This window comes from Coregonus lavaretus (genome assembly GCF_964263955.1).
Source record: "Coregonus lavaretus genome assembly, contig: HAP1_SCAFFOLD_1054, whole genome shotgun sequence".
Taxonomy (NCBI): Eukaryota; Metazoa; Chordata; class Actinopteri; order Salmoniformes; family Salmonidae; genus Coregonus; species Coregonus lavaretus.
This window is the reverse complement of record NW_028162705.1, coordinates 52,623-65,000: the sequence shown is the minus strand read 5'-3', so window position 1 is coordinate 65,000 and position 12,378 is coordinate 52,623.

The following is a 12,378-nucleotide window of genomic DNA, read 5'->3' as shown; positions in this document are numbered from 1 at the left end:
CACTAACCAACAGCTTGAGAATGATGTTATTGTCTGAGATACTAGAACCGGTAGGGTGAGCGGTGTAAGTTAGTTAGTCAGTCAGTCAGTTAGTTATTTGTCGCAGTTAGTTAGTTAGGTAGTTAGTCAGTCAGTCAGTTATTTGTCGGTCAGTTAGTTAGTTAGGTAGGTAGGTAGTTAGTCAGTCAGTCAGCCAGCCTGCCAGCCAGTCAGTTATTTGTCGGTCAGTTAGGTATTTAGTCAGTCAGTCAGTCAGCCAGTCATTTAGTTATTTGTCGGTCGGTCAGTTAGTTAGTTAGCACATGCTCATGTACAACACATAATATAACAAAGTGATGATGACTTTGTATCAATAAACACTTTTTGATAAACAGGATTATTTTGTGAGTAGCACTTTCTTCTTACAGCAATATCATTAGTGTTGTGTATTGTGCAAAATAGCAGCAGCTGTGTGTATGTCAGTAATAGTATTCTTGGCATAGTGTTATGTCTCATTCATCGTCTGTGTCTGGTGATGTTTAGATCATACAACTACTGAAGACAGGAAGTTACTACTGTATATCAGGAAGTAAATAGGAATTGTATTAATATGTTCAGAACAGAAAACGCATCACCAGAGAGAGAGATGGAGATAGTACGAGAGAGGGGTGTCGTGACGTGACTCACTTTAATGTATCACTGTTATTTATCGAATCACCTAACTATGTTTAATTGTCACTCGATTAAATTAATCATGTAACAATTAACTCATTAAGAATTTGGGGCACCACGGAAGAAGTTGTTTAACGAGTTACCATCTCCCGTATTAAACTCTTAGAAGAGATATGTTATATATCGGTGACAGTCACTTATTAAAGAATTACCTCTTATCAGTCTCATTCTGAACGTTGCATAATCCTTGAACCTGCAAGTACCCCGAACCTTATTGATGAATCAGCAATACACAAATTGGCTTAATTATTTATTTATTTACTAACTATCTAAATAATAACACAATACAAACACACAGAGGTTATTGATTACTGACGTAATACAATGAAAACAGGTCCCTAGAGGACTGGACTGACAATAGCATGAATGCTTGGGTAGAAGGAGGGTCAGAGTGGAAGGGAGAGAGAGATTCAAACTATCTTGGTTACTTTGGAGACTACGCTCACAGTAATCATAATACTTATGCGCCTAATACCGCTCATTCGGATTAGAAATTCAACATGTATTTACGTGTAGCTGGCCTCGATAGTTGAGTTGATGATGTAGGACTCTGGTTTGCCAACCAGAGATCCCAATGTCCTTGGTAGAGTTTCTGGTCGTAGTAGTGGTTAGAATGGATACGTCAGATGTACCAGCGGTTGTCTGAGAGGGATTGTCCTCTCCTCTCTCGTGTCTTTAGTGAAAGTTCTCTAGACGACTATACATGCCAGCTGCAGACTGAAATGATAAGGTCTAGTGCATTGTCTTCTTCACCTCGTGTAGAGGTTGAGAGTTTCAGAGTTTCTCCATTTCAAACGTGTGGACTAACGTCTCACGTTTTCTGGTCTTTCTGGTCTAACCATTTTGTAACATGTAGCTTCAGCTTCACGCTTCTTGGTCTTGTAGAAATTCAACCATTTGCAACATCCGGTTTATACCGTAGTATGCTTGGTCTTCCTTTGGTAATGGAGTTGTAGTTTTAAACCATTTTGTAACGTTTAGCTCACGCTTCACGTCTGCTGGTCTTGTTGAGTGTCAACCATTTTAAGCCGTGGACTTCCTGGTCTGGTAGAAATTCAACCATTTGCAACGTTTAGCTCACGCTTCATGTCTGCTGGTCTGAGGTGAATTTCGTCACAAGGCTTTTTATGCACTTGGGGTAAAAGGGTGTTCCATCATGTTTGTGCTCATCTGTTTTCCATATTGATTTGTTCACTGACTGAGAACAAATCAATATGGAAAACAATCATCTCATCTAGAATGCTAAAATCACATTGTTATCTTCACAAAAGTATTATTATACTTAATAATTTGTTTTATACAACAATTAGATGCAAACCTCATAACTGGGAAGTTATGCCTGGCAGGCATGTTTGATCCTCAACCCATGAGGGCAAGTCATGACAGGGGGGAGTTGTTACAGTAGTTTATTGTTAAACCATTTTCTCACAAATCCATTTACGGGTTGTGCCACAATTTAAATAATTCCATGTCTTAACAGGGTCTTCTTGTCCATAGTACAGTGGGGGAAAAAAGTATTTAGTCAGCCACCAATTGTGCAAGTTCTCCCACTTAAAAAGATGAGAGAGGCCTGTAATTTTCATCATAGGTACACGTCAACTATGACAGACAAATTGAGAAAAGAAAATCCAGTAAATCACATTGTAGGATTTTTAATGAATTTATTTGCAAATTATGGTGGAAAATAAGTATTTGGTCACCTACAAACAAGCAAGATTTCTGGCTCTCACAGACCTGTAACTTCTTCTTTAAGAGGCTCCTCTGTCCTCCACTCATTACCTGTATTAATGGCACCTGTTTGAACTTGTTATCAGTATAAAATACCCCTGTCCACAACCTCAAACAGTCACACTCCAAACTCCACTATGGCCAAGACCAAAGAGCTGTCAAAGGACACCAGAAACAAAATTGTAGACCTGCGCCAGGCTGGGAAGACTGAATCTGCAATAGGTAAGCAGCTTGGTTTGAAGAAATCAACTGTGGGAGCAATTATTAGGAAATGGAAGACATACAAGACCACTGATAATCTCCCTCGATCTGGGGCTCCACGCAAGATCTCACCCCGTGGGGTCAAAATGATCACAAGAACGATGTCCAGGCCCGTCTGAAGTTCGCTAGAGTGCATTTGGATGATCCAGAAGAGGATTGGGAGAATGTCATATGGTCAGATGAAACCAAAATATAACTTTTTGGTAAAAACTCAACTCGTCGTGTTTGGAGGACAAAGAATGCTGAGTTGCATCCAAAGAACACCATACCTACTGTGAAGCATGGGGGTGGAAACATCATGCTTTGGGGGTGTTTTTCTGCAAAGGGACCAGGACGACTGATCCGTGTAAAGGAAAGAATGAATGGGGCCATGTATCGTGAGATGTTGAGTGAAAACCTCCTTTCATCAGCAAGGGCATTGAAGATGAAACGTGGCTGGGTCTTTCAGCATGACAATGATCCCAAACACACCGCCCGGGCAACGAAGGAGTGGCTTCGTAAGAAGCATTTCATGGTCCTGGAGTGGCCTAGCCAGTCTCCAGATCTCAACCCCATAGAAAATCTTTGGAGGGAGTTGAAAGTCCGTGTTGCCCAGCGACAGCCCCAAAACATCACTGCTCTAGAGGAGATCTGCATGGATGAATGGGCCAAAATACCAGCAACAGTGTGTGAAAACCTTGTGAAGACTTACAGAAAACGTTTGACCTGTGTCATTGCCAACAAAGGGTATATAACAAAGTATTAAGAAACGTTAAGCATACACATATTCCTATGTTTTTCAGCTTTAAAGCCACACTCTGTCAGATGTACTCTACATACCATCATCAAACAAAACTCTTTCCATTACATTTTCATATGAAAATAGTACTAGGTTTCTATGGTACATCTACAGCTCATTTATCTATGAGAGAAAACATTTTTATAAACATGACTGGAAGCAATACTCTCTTTTATATATTTTTTATTTTTTTACGTCTCCATATCACAACCTGATGGTTAAATCTCTCACCCTGTGGTCAGTGGTGTCCCGTCCACCCATTTCCAGGTCCCCTCTTCATCTCTGTCAGTCAGACCGATCCAGGCTTTTTTTTTCTTGATGTTGAAGAGAAACTCCTGTTGTTGAGAAAGTTAAATATGTCAACTGCAATAATGTGTAAAATACTGGAAAATAAATTACTGACCAAGGGATGTTTGATCTGGTCTCTCTCTTTTAGTCCGGTTGTTGTATCTGGTCTGTAGCCGGTCTCTCTCTTTTAGTCCGGTTGTTGTATCTGGTCTGTAGCTGGTCTCTCTCTTTAAGTCCGGTTGTTGTATCTGGTCTGTAGCTGGTCTCTCTCTTTTAGTCCGGTTGTTGTATCTGGTCTGTAGCCGGTCTCTCTCTTTTAGTCCGGTTGTTGTATCTGGTCTGTAGCCGGTCTCCCTCTTCAGTCAGTCCGTTATCTGCAATGACAACAAAAAGTTGCTCAATAAAAACGGATAACCACAGAACTGCTGGTAAATTGTAGGAATGATAACTTGTACTTACAGTGGACGGACAGGCCTATGATGCCAGCCAGTGGGAGAACACCACAGCAGCCCCAGACAGACTGCAGCAGCTAGGAAGGTTCTCTTCCCTGACCTCTCACGCTTTATGGACACATAAGAGAGACGTGTCGTGTGTGCATGTGTGTGACTGAGACTGTGTGTGTGTGTGTGTTACCTGTAGGTTGATCTCTTGGTGGTCTCACCGTCTCTCAGGGCACTGACGTAGATATCCACAACCTTACCTCTGTCAAACTTGACCTTCTTGGTCATATCTGGCTCAGCATAGATGGCCTCAGACATCTTCAACGATGTTTGATGCTTTCTATTATGTACTGTAGGTCTACTGTACGTTAAGTTTCAGGTTCTAGTGATATCGGTGCCTCTGCCCTGTCTGTGAGTCGTCTGTGTATCTGTCTGTGTGTGTGTCTCCGCATGCACAAGAGTGCATGTGCACGAGCGTGTGTGTGTGTGTGTGTGTGTGTTTGTGTGTAAGGTCACCTGACATCTCTTTAGGGTAGTTATCATGTTCTAACCCATGTGCTCCAGATGAGCAGAGGGATTTACATCAGAAGCGGTCAGTGCCGTTTAAGATGAGGTAGGACCATTTTTTTTCCATGAGCATGGCCTTATTTCTAATACAGCATATTGGATCACTCTCATTCATATTCCACTCACCCAGATCAATGTAACATCGATAGGTTTAGGCTAATACATGATACTCTAATTTTCCCTATACCCGTCATGAGGTTGCTACAACCTAGCCTATTAATGAAAGTTTACAACGTAGATGCACACAGATCGAGAGACAAATTTGAGGTGACAGACAGTGACATTCAATACCGCCTTGCACACTCTTGCCTGCATCTAGCTGATATAGGGTGTAATCTTTAGTCCAACCATTGCAGACGAGAGTTTCTATTCGACAAATTCAGGTATGTTTATCCCCGTTTTGTTCCGTTTGCTTCTGATGCAGTGCCTTAGACCACTGCGCCACTCGGGAGGCCCACAATGTTTTTTTTTTTTACAGTAAACATTACACTCACAAAAGTTCCAAAAGAATAAAGACATTTCAAATGTTATAAATAGTAGTTAAAGTACAAAAGTAGTTAAAGTACAAAAGGGAAAATAAATAAACATAAACCTGGGTTGTATTTTTTTCTGTTAAGTTAGACAGCATTTACCTTGCCAGCTACATCAGTCAACGTAGATGCACACAGGTCGAGAGACAAATTTAAGGTGACAGACAGTGACATTCAATACCGCCTTGCACACTCTTGCCTGCATCTAGCTGATATAGGGTGTAATCTTTAGTCCAACCATTGCAGACGAGAGTTTCTATTCGACAAATTCAGGTATGTTTATCCCCATTTTGTTCCGTTTGCTTCCGTTTAAGAAACGTTTTTCAACAGAATCGGTCGGAATGAATACACCCCTGATCACACGTAAACAGAGTTCGCTCTCATAACAGCCATGTTGTATTCCTTCTCTTCCCTTCGCTTGTGGACTTCAATGCACAACAAATCAGCTGTATGTGACCAGGTAAAAAAAAACAATTTCAAATTCAATCCAATTTAAAGGGCTTTATTGGCATGGGAAACATATGTTTACATTGCCAAAGCAAGTGAAATAGATAATGAACATTTTTTTTTTATTACTTTTTTTATACCCCTTTTTCTCCCCAATTTTGTGGTATCCAATTGGTAGTTACAGTCTTGTCCCATCGCTGCAACTCCCATACGGACTCGGGAGAGGCGAAGGTCGAGAGCTGTGTGTCCTCTGAAACACAACCCAACCAAGCCGCACTGCTTCTTGACACAATGCCCGCTTAACCCGGAAGCAAGCCACACCATTGTGCCGGAGGAAACTCCGTACACCTGGCGACCGTGTCAGCGTGCACTGCGCCCGGCCCGCCACAGGAGTCGCTAGTGCGCGATGGGACAAGAACATATCTGCCGGCCAAACCCTCCCCTAACCTGGACGACGCTGGGCCAATTATGCGCTGCCCCATGGGTCTCCCGGTCACGGCCGGCTGCGACAGAGCCTGGACTCGAATCAGGATCTCCAGTGGCACAGCTAGCACTGCGATGCAGTGTCTTAGACCACTGCGCCACTCGGGAGGCCCACAATGTTTTCTTTTTTACAGTAAACATTACACTCACAAAAGTTCCAAAAGAATACAGACATTTCAAATGTTATAAATAGTAGTTAAAGTACAAAAGTAGTTAAAGTACAAAATGGAAAATAAATAAACATAAACGTGGGTTGTATTTTTTTCTGTTAAGTTAGACAGCATTTACCTTGCCAGCTACATCAGTCAACTAAAGAGTAGCCAGTTTCTGCTCTGCTTGCTTTTAAAACTCGGTGAAAGAGTGCAACACATACACACTGAACTATGCTCAACTCTCACGTGCTGGTCCAGCCAGCCTCCCAGAAGTTTTGCCTTCACACAGCCTGTCAGCCCGCTCTTTGGTGACTGCATGGTTCTAAATCCAGCCGGACCACCTGACCGATCGGAGGCGTCAGTTTTTTGCATCACATTACAATGTTAAATCTGGGGGGGACAAAAATGCAATTTCAGAATGTGGGGGGGACATGACCCCCCATCCCCAGTGAAAGTTGAGCCCCTGGTTTAATCGCATATGAACATTAAACACATTGAGTTCTCTGAATCAATGGGGCGTTCCCAATGTCACACTGTTTGGACATTAGAGCCCACCTCCTGGAGTCTCCCTATAAAGTAGAGGATTTAACAGACAACTAGCTCAAAAACATGGGATGGGAAAAAACATGGGAATGGGAAAAAACATGGGAATGGGAAAAAAAACATGGGAATGGGAGAAAAAAATTGGGAATGGGAAAAGAAGAGAAGGAGCAAGGGAAAAACAGATTAATCTCTGTCCAACGACGTGCTAATATCTCTGGAGTTAAAAACTCAGCCAAGACAGACAGACGAATGGAAGAATTCAATCGACTTGAAAGAGAAATAGACTTGTCTTGCTGGAGGGAGGGAGAGAGGAGAGTAGGCATGACAAAGAGTTGTCAGTCTTGGACTGAAACAGAACTTTAGGAAATGGCCTCTCAAAGAGGCCCGTCTTCCTCACGGAGATACAAAGATGGAACACTGACCAGGAACCTGTTACACTTTGAAGAATGAATGGCCCTCAAGAGTGGGGTCTTGGATATCTTCATACCGCGAGTGCAACACAAAGCTGACTGCGCCAATAGACGGTACCAACGCGGGTCGATGAGAAAGAGAGAGAGAGAGGACCTGACCATTGACTTAATAACTACGAAAGCATTCTCTGTGTTTCCTCCATGACTATTCGGCATTGCAAAATTATTATCTTAACAGATCAATCATAATCTTTTTTAGTTTTTATTATGTGGTTTTCTATTGCGTTGATAATTGCTCTAATACAATTAAAGACATTACATATCCTTTAAGATTGTTGCTATGATACTTGATGAATGGAGGCTAAACTACCAATCAGAGTTTCAAGTTAGTTGTTTTCTTTGAATAAAAAACGATTACTGGTGCCCTTATACAACAATTATTAGACCACTAAAGTTCCTACACTGGGGTGAGATGGGTGTAATAAAAAGATGACTCTACCGGGATGGAGAGAGATGGGTGATATCTGAAGGGTAAAGGGGGAGAGAAGGAGGGAGAGATGGATACAGGAAAAGAGAGAGAGAGAGAGAGAGAGAGAGGGGGGACAGGGGGCTTTGACTACAATATGAAAGACGGGGTAGACAGAGGGAGAAGGATTGGAGGAGAGAGGAGGACAGCTGATTGGCTGGGTGTGATGGCTCCAACAAACTCTCTGCCAGGATGGAGGGGGACTAAGGGGGAGAGAGAGAGAGAGAGAGAGAGAGAGAGAGAGAGAGAGAGAGAGAGAGAGAGAGAGAGAGAGAGAGAGAGAGAGAGAGAGAGAGAGAGAGAGAGAGAGAGAGAGAGAGAGAGAGAGAGAGATGAACCTGGATGACATGAGATCTAAGCACATCACAGTGGATACAATACACACATCCACATCATTGAGGAAACTAGCATGATGTTATCAAGAGTGTGGTCAAATGCTTTAATATCTAAAAAACAAAATTGTGCAGTTTGAGGCCATGTTAAGATGTGCTTGATTGAGCTTGCCTGTTGCAATAGAAAAGTCCCAAAAGTTTCAACCCTGCCCATCTGCCACTCCATGCAGGCTAAAGCAAATTAGCAAAGTATTTTAAATATTTTAAGTAGTATTTGAACACAGGTCTGGCACTTATCTGATGTGCACTTATCAGGGAAATTATTAGACTAAAGGTGAGCACACAACAGACTGAATCTAAACATTACACTGTTGATTTTATGTGCATTTTACATTTATGGTACTTTTCGCTGCATTTGTTGATAACGAAATCTGAAAATACTCAGGATGCATTCAGTAACATGATAAGAAAATTACTCGAAAATGTGGGGTAGGTGCAACATAAGACAAAAAAAAAAAGGGTTTGAGTGAGAGCACTAACTGGTGTCTCCAAGTGGCCACCCACCTCTCCAAAGTGTTCACAGATCCTAAGTAATTGCAATGCACTTTTATGACCGTAATAAGAGTCCTCGACTATAAGGTGCTTTTTTGAGCTCTCCTAGGTGTGTCGTTGAGGAACAAGAGCAAACACACTTGCAGTTGTTTTGTTTGGAACGTAGACCTGCATCCCCGCCTTTACACAATTACTGTTGTTGTTTACGCAATCCAAAAACGGTCCGTTTTAATCGCTGTCTGGGTCAGATCGGTATACATTGAAAGCTTGTTCTATTTGCAACATGACTAGCTAAATTATAAAATATGATCTTACAGTGTTAGGCTTTCACAAGGCAATCCAGAGAAGAGGATTGTAATTTTGGTGCGCATAGGATGGAATCATGAATGCATTCAGAAGCGTGGTCCGCGGCAAATGTTTCTTCGATACAACAAACATGCTCATTCTGTTGAGGAGGACAGCTGATTGGCTGTTGAGGACAACCCAGGGTATAATGCTCTGTCATCTTGTGTACATCAAACATAGTGATCATTAACGTTCACACTGTATATTACATGAGTGTTATGATATGGAAATGTGAAGTGCACAGGTAGGCAGGTAGCTTAGTGGTTAACAGCGTCGTGCCAGTAACCGAAAGGTCGCTGGTTCTAATCCCCGAGCCGACTAGGTGAAAAATCTGCCGATGTGTCCTTGAGCAAGGCACTTAACCCTAATTGCTCATGTAAGTCGCTCTGGATAAGAACGTCCGCTAAATGACAAAAAAATTCCATGGTGTTTGGCTTGACGACGTCAAAGCGGTATTTAATATAATCCTCAATGTCTCATCTTTCAAAATACATTGAGTCCTCGTAATTTACAGCATTTCCATCACTAAGTCAACAGCAAAAATGCAAAAGTAGCCCAATTAGCGGGAGGGATGGGGGAAACGTCTTGTTGCGTGCGTGTGCTCAAGTTCACAACGGCTGTAAATCAAAACCCACACAGCGCTGTGGAGAACCTGAGCTCTGACGTCATGTATAGCGTGTTACGGTACTGCCACTACATTCCAATTTAGACGCCTAGTAGTGCCCATATCCAGGTAAAGGGCTACTAACTTCATGCTGTTCCCTTCTATCTGTTTTATGCACCCGTGTGTAAGAAATGCTATTTTTATAAATAGCTTATTGCTATTACATTGCTATAACTAATTCCTTTTTCCAAGACAAGCTTTGACCAACACACACACTCTTGCCACAAATGCACTCACACACACAGATAACTAAACGCACACACCAAATCTCCTACTTTGCTGAAACATTCGGAACAAAGGCCCTGAGCTACAGTGTGTAGATCTCCTAGACCCAATCACAGAGGACGACGCCCGAGCAGCATGGACCAACCAGAAGACCAGATCTGCCAGGCTCAACCTACTTTACAACCAGTATAAAACACCAGTGTACTGTTTTTTGGGGCTTTTTTCTGGAGGTTCCCTATGAGCTGAAAGAACGAGACCGTGCACGTTTTGTACCAGACATTTTTACTCTGAATAAACTGCCGCTTGTCATACAATTTACCACCTAGTCTGAATCGATCCTTGGCCGGCCCGTCCTCCTTCATATCCCGTTATCAACAGAAACTTGGTAGCAGAGGATGGTTGTCTAGATACACGGTCCAGAGTGGTTGATGTGGATGTGGGGGGGCGAGTTGGTAAAAGGACGATTCACGGAAAGACTGGTGTAATTATTCGGAGGGAGGACAACAATTCAACTCAGCTCGGGAAACTGATCCTAAAGTCGACTATAAAAAAAAAAGGTAAGCAAAACCTGTTAAATCAAACTTTGCATATTGTCGAATAGTCTATCCAAATTTTGATCAGTATTACCGAGTGTGAGTATGAATTGTTGATAAAATTTATACATAGATGACAAACTGAAAAGCAGTGTAGTAAACATGTCTGGGAATAATTAATAAGTCGAGAGTCGGCTAAGAGAGTTGGTTCACAGAGAAGGACCAAGAGAGTTAGACCGGGAGGGACTTTGTGATAAAATGTATTAAACCGTCTGGGAGAGTTGGTTCACAGAGACGGACCAAGAGAGTCAGATCGGGGAATGTGTGATAATATGTATTAAGTTTAAACCGTCTGGGAGAGTTGGTTCACAGAGACGGACCAAGAGAGTCAGACCGGGGGGAACTGTGTGGCTAGGAGAGATAGAAATGTGTATTACTTAATGACAAACGCTCCATGTACCAATAGGGTCGGATGTGTAAATGTCAACTGATAAATGTGTATTACTTAATGACAAACGCTCCATGTACCAATAGGGTCGGATGTGTAAATGTCAATTGTTTAATGGATATTGTTTAATGATGAACATTGCTAGTAAAAAATAAAAAATAAAATAGGATTCCGATAGTCTTAAAGTGTATAAGCCTTATCTAAAAACTTGAATATTCGTTCGGTGAAGGATGTAGTTAAAGTGAACAGTGGTAAATGAGTGAGACTTATGAAACTGAATAAGGTTTGTGCAGGGACAAAATTGACATGGGTTGAAGCCCCAACACTGGTTTTGATGGCTATGAGAGCATCACCAGGGGCAGGGACCCATCTCTCTCCTCATGAGATAATGTAAGGGAGAGAAATGCAAGGTCCACCAAGGGAGGGAGGTCATATGCCCGCCCTTGATGTACAACAGATAGAAATGACTGATTATGTGATGAAATTGACGGAATTTTCTGCAGCACTCTCTTCTCAGGTGTAGAAGGCCCAGGAGGGGGAGCTGACGGGTAACACGCCACCACTGAAGGTAAAAAATGGGAGACTGGGTGAGGGTGAAAGTCCACAAAAGAAAGTGGCGGGAACCCAGGTGGACTGGACCGTACGAAGTGAAGGAGGTTACTTCACACTCAGTCCAGGTCAGAGGTAAATCAGGAGCACCCTGGCACCATCTAACACACTGCACACCAGCCCCCACTCCTTCCAGACCATTGTCTGAAGTAAGAGCTGATTTGAGCAGCGAGAACCAATCCTGACAACAAAATGAAGAAACCCTTATGGGAACAACAATCTCACTCAGGGAGAAGGATAACTTTTTCCCCCTGGGAGAGATTGGGAGTGTCTGAATGTTTGTATGTATGTTTTCTGATAGGAATTGGACTCCTGCTGGGCACTCCTTATGAGGTGTTGTTGTGTGAAGCTATTTTGAATTACTTGTTAAATTGACTTGTAATATAGAAAAGGTGGCTAAGGGATTTTTAACAGTACCAACCATGGGGGGGGGAAATCCTCACAAGAGGTCCCAGAATTTACTGGGGACAAGAAATGCTTGATGTAATTAAAATGGAATCTAGGGATAGAAGAAATCTCCATTATATAACCAGGTGGAGGGAGAGGTATGGTTTTGAGGGACGTCTGGACGCAGATAAACTCGAATCCATGCTTAAAACAGATACATAAGGTGTGTAAAGGAGAGAGGAGAGAGAGAGAGAAGTCCATCCCCCAGCTTTGAGTGTGAGAAAGAGGAAGATAAGGCGTGACAAGTCCTTGAGGGAGAAATAGTAGACTCTAGTGGGGGGAAGACTAAGGAACCCTTTGATCCAAATTGTGAGGTGTTTGAATTGGCTACTATTGATTTAGCACTTCAACAGGAACAG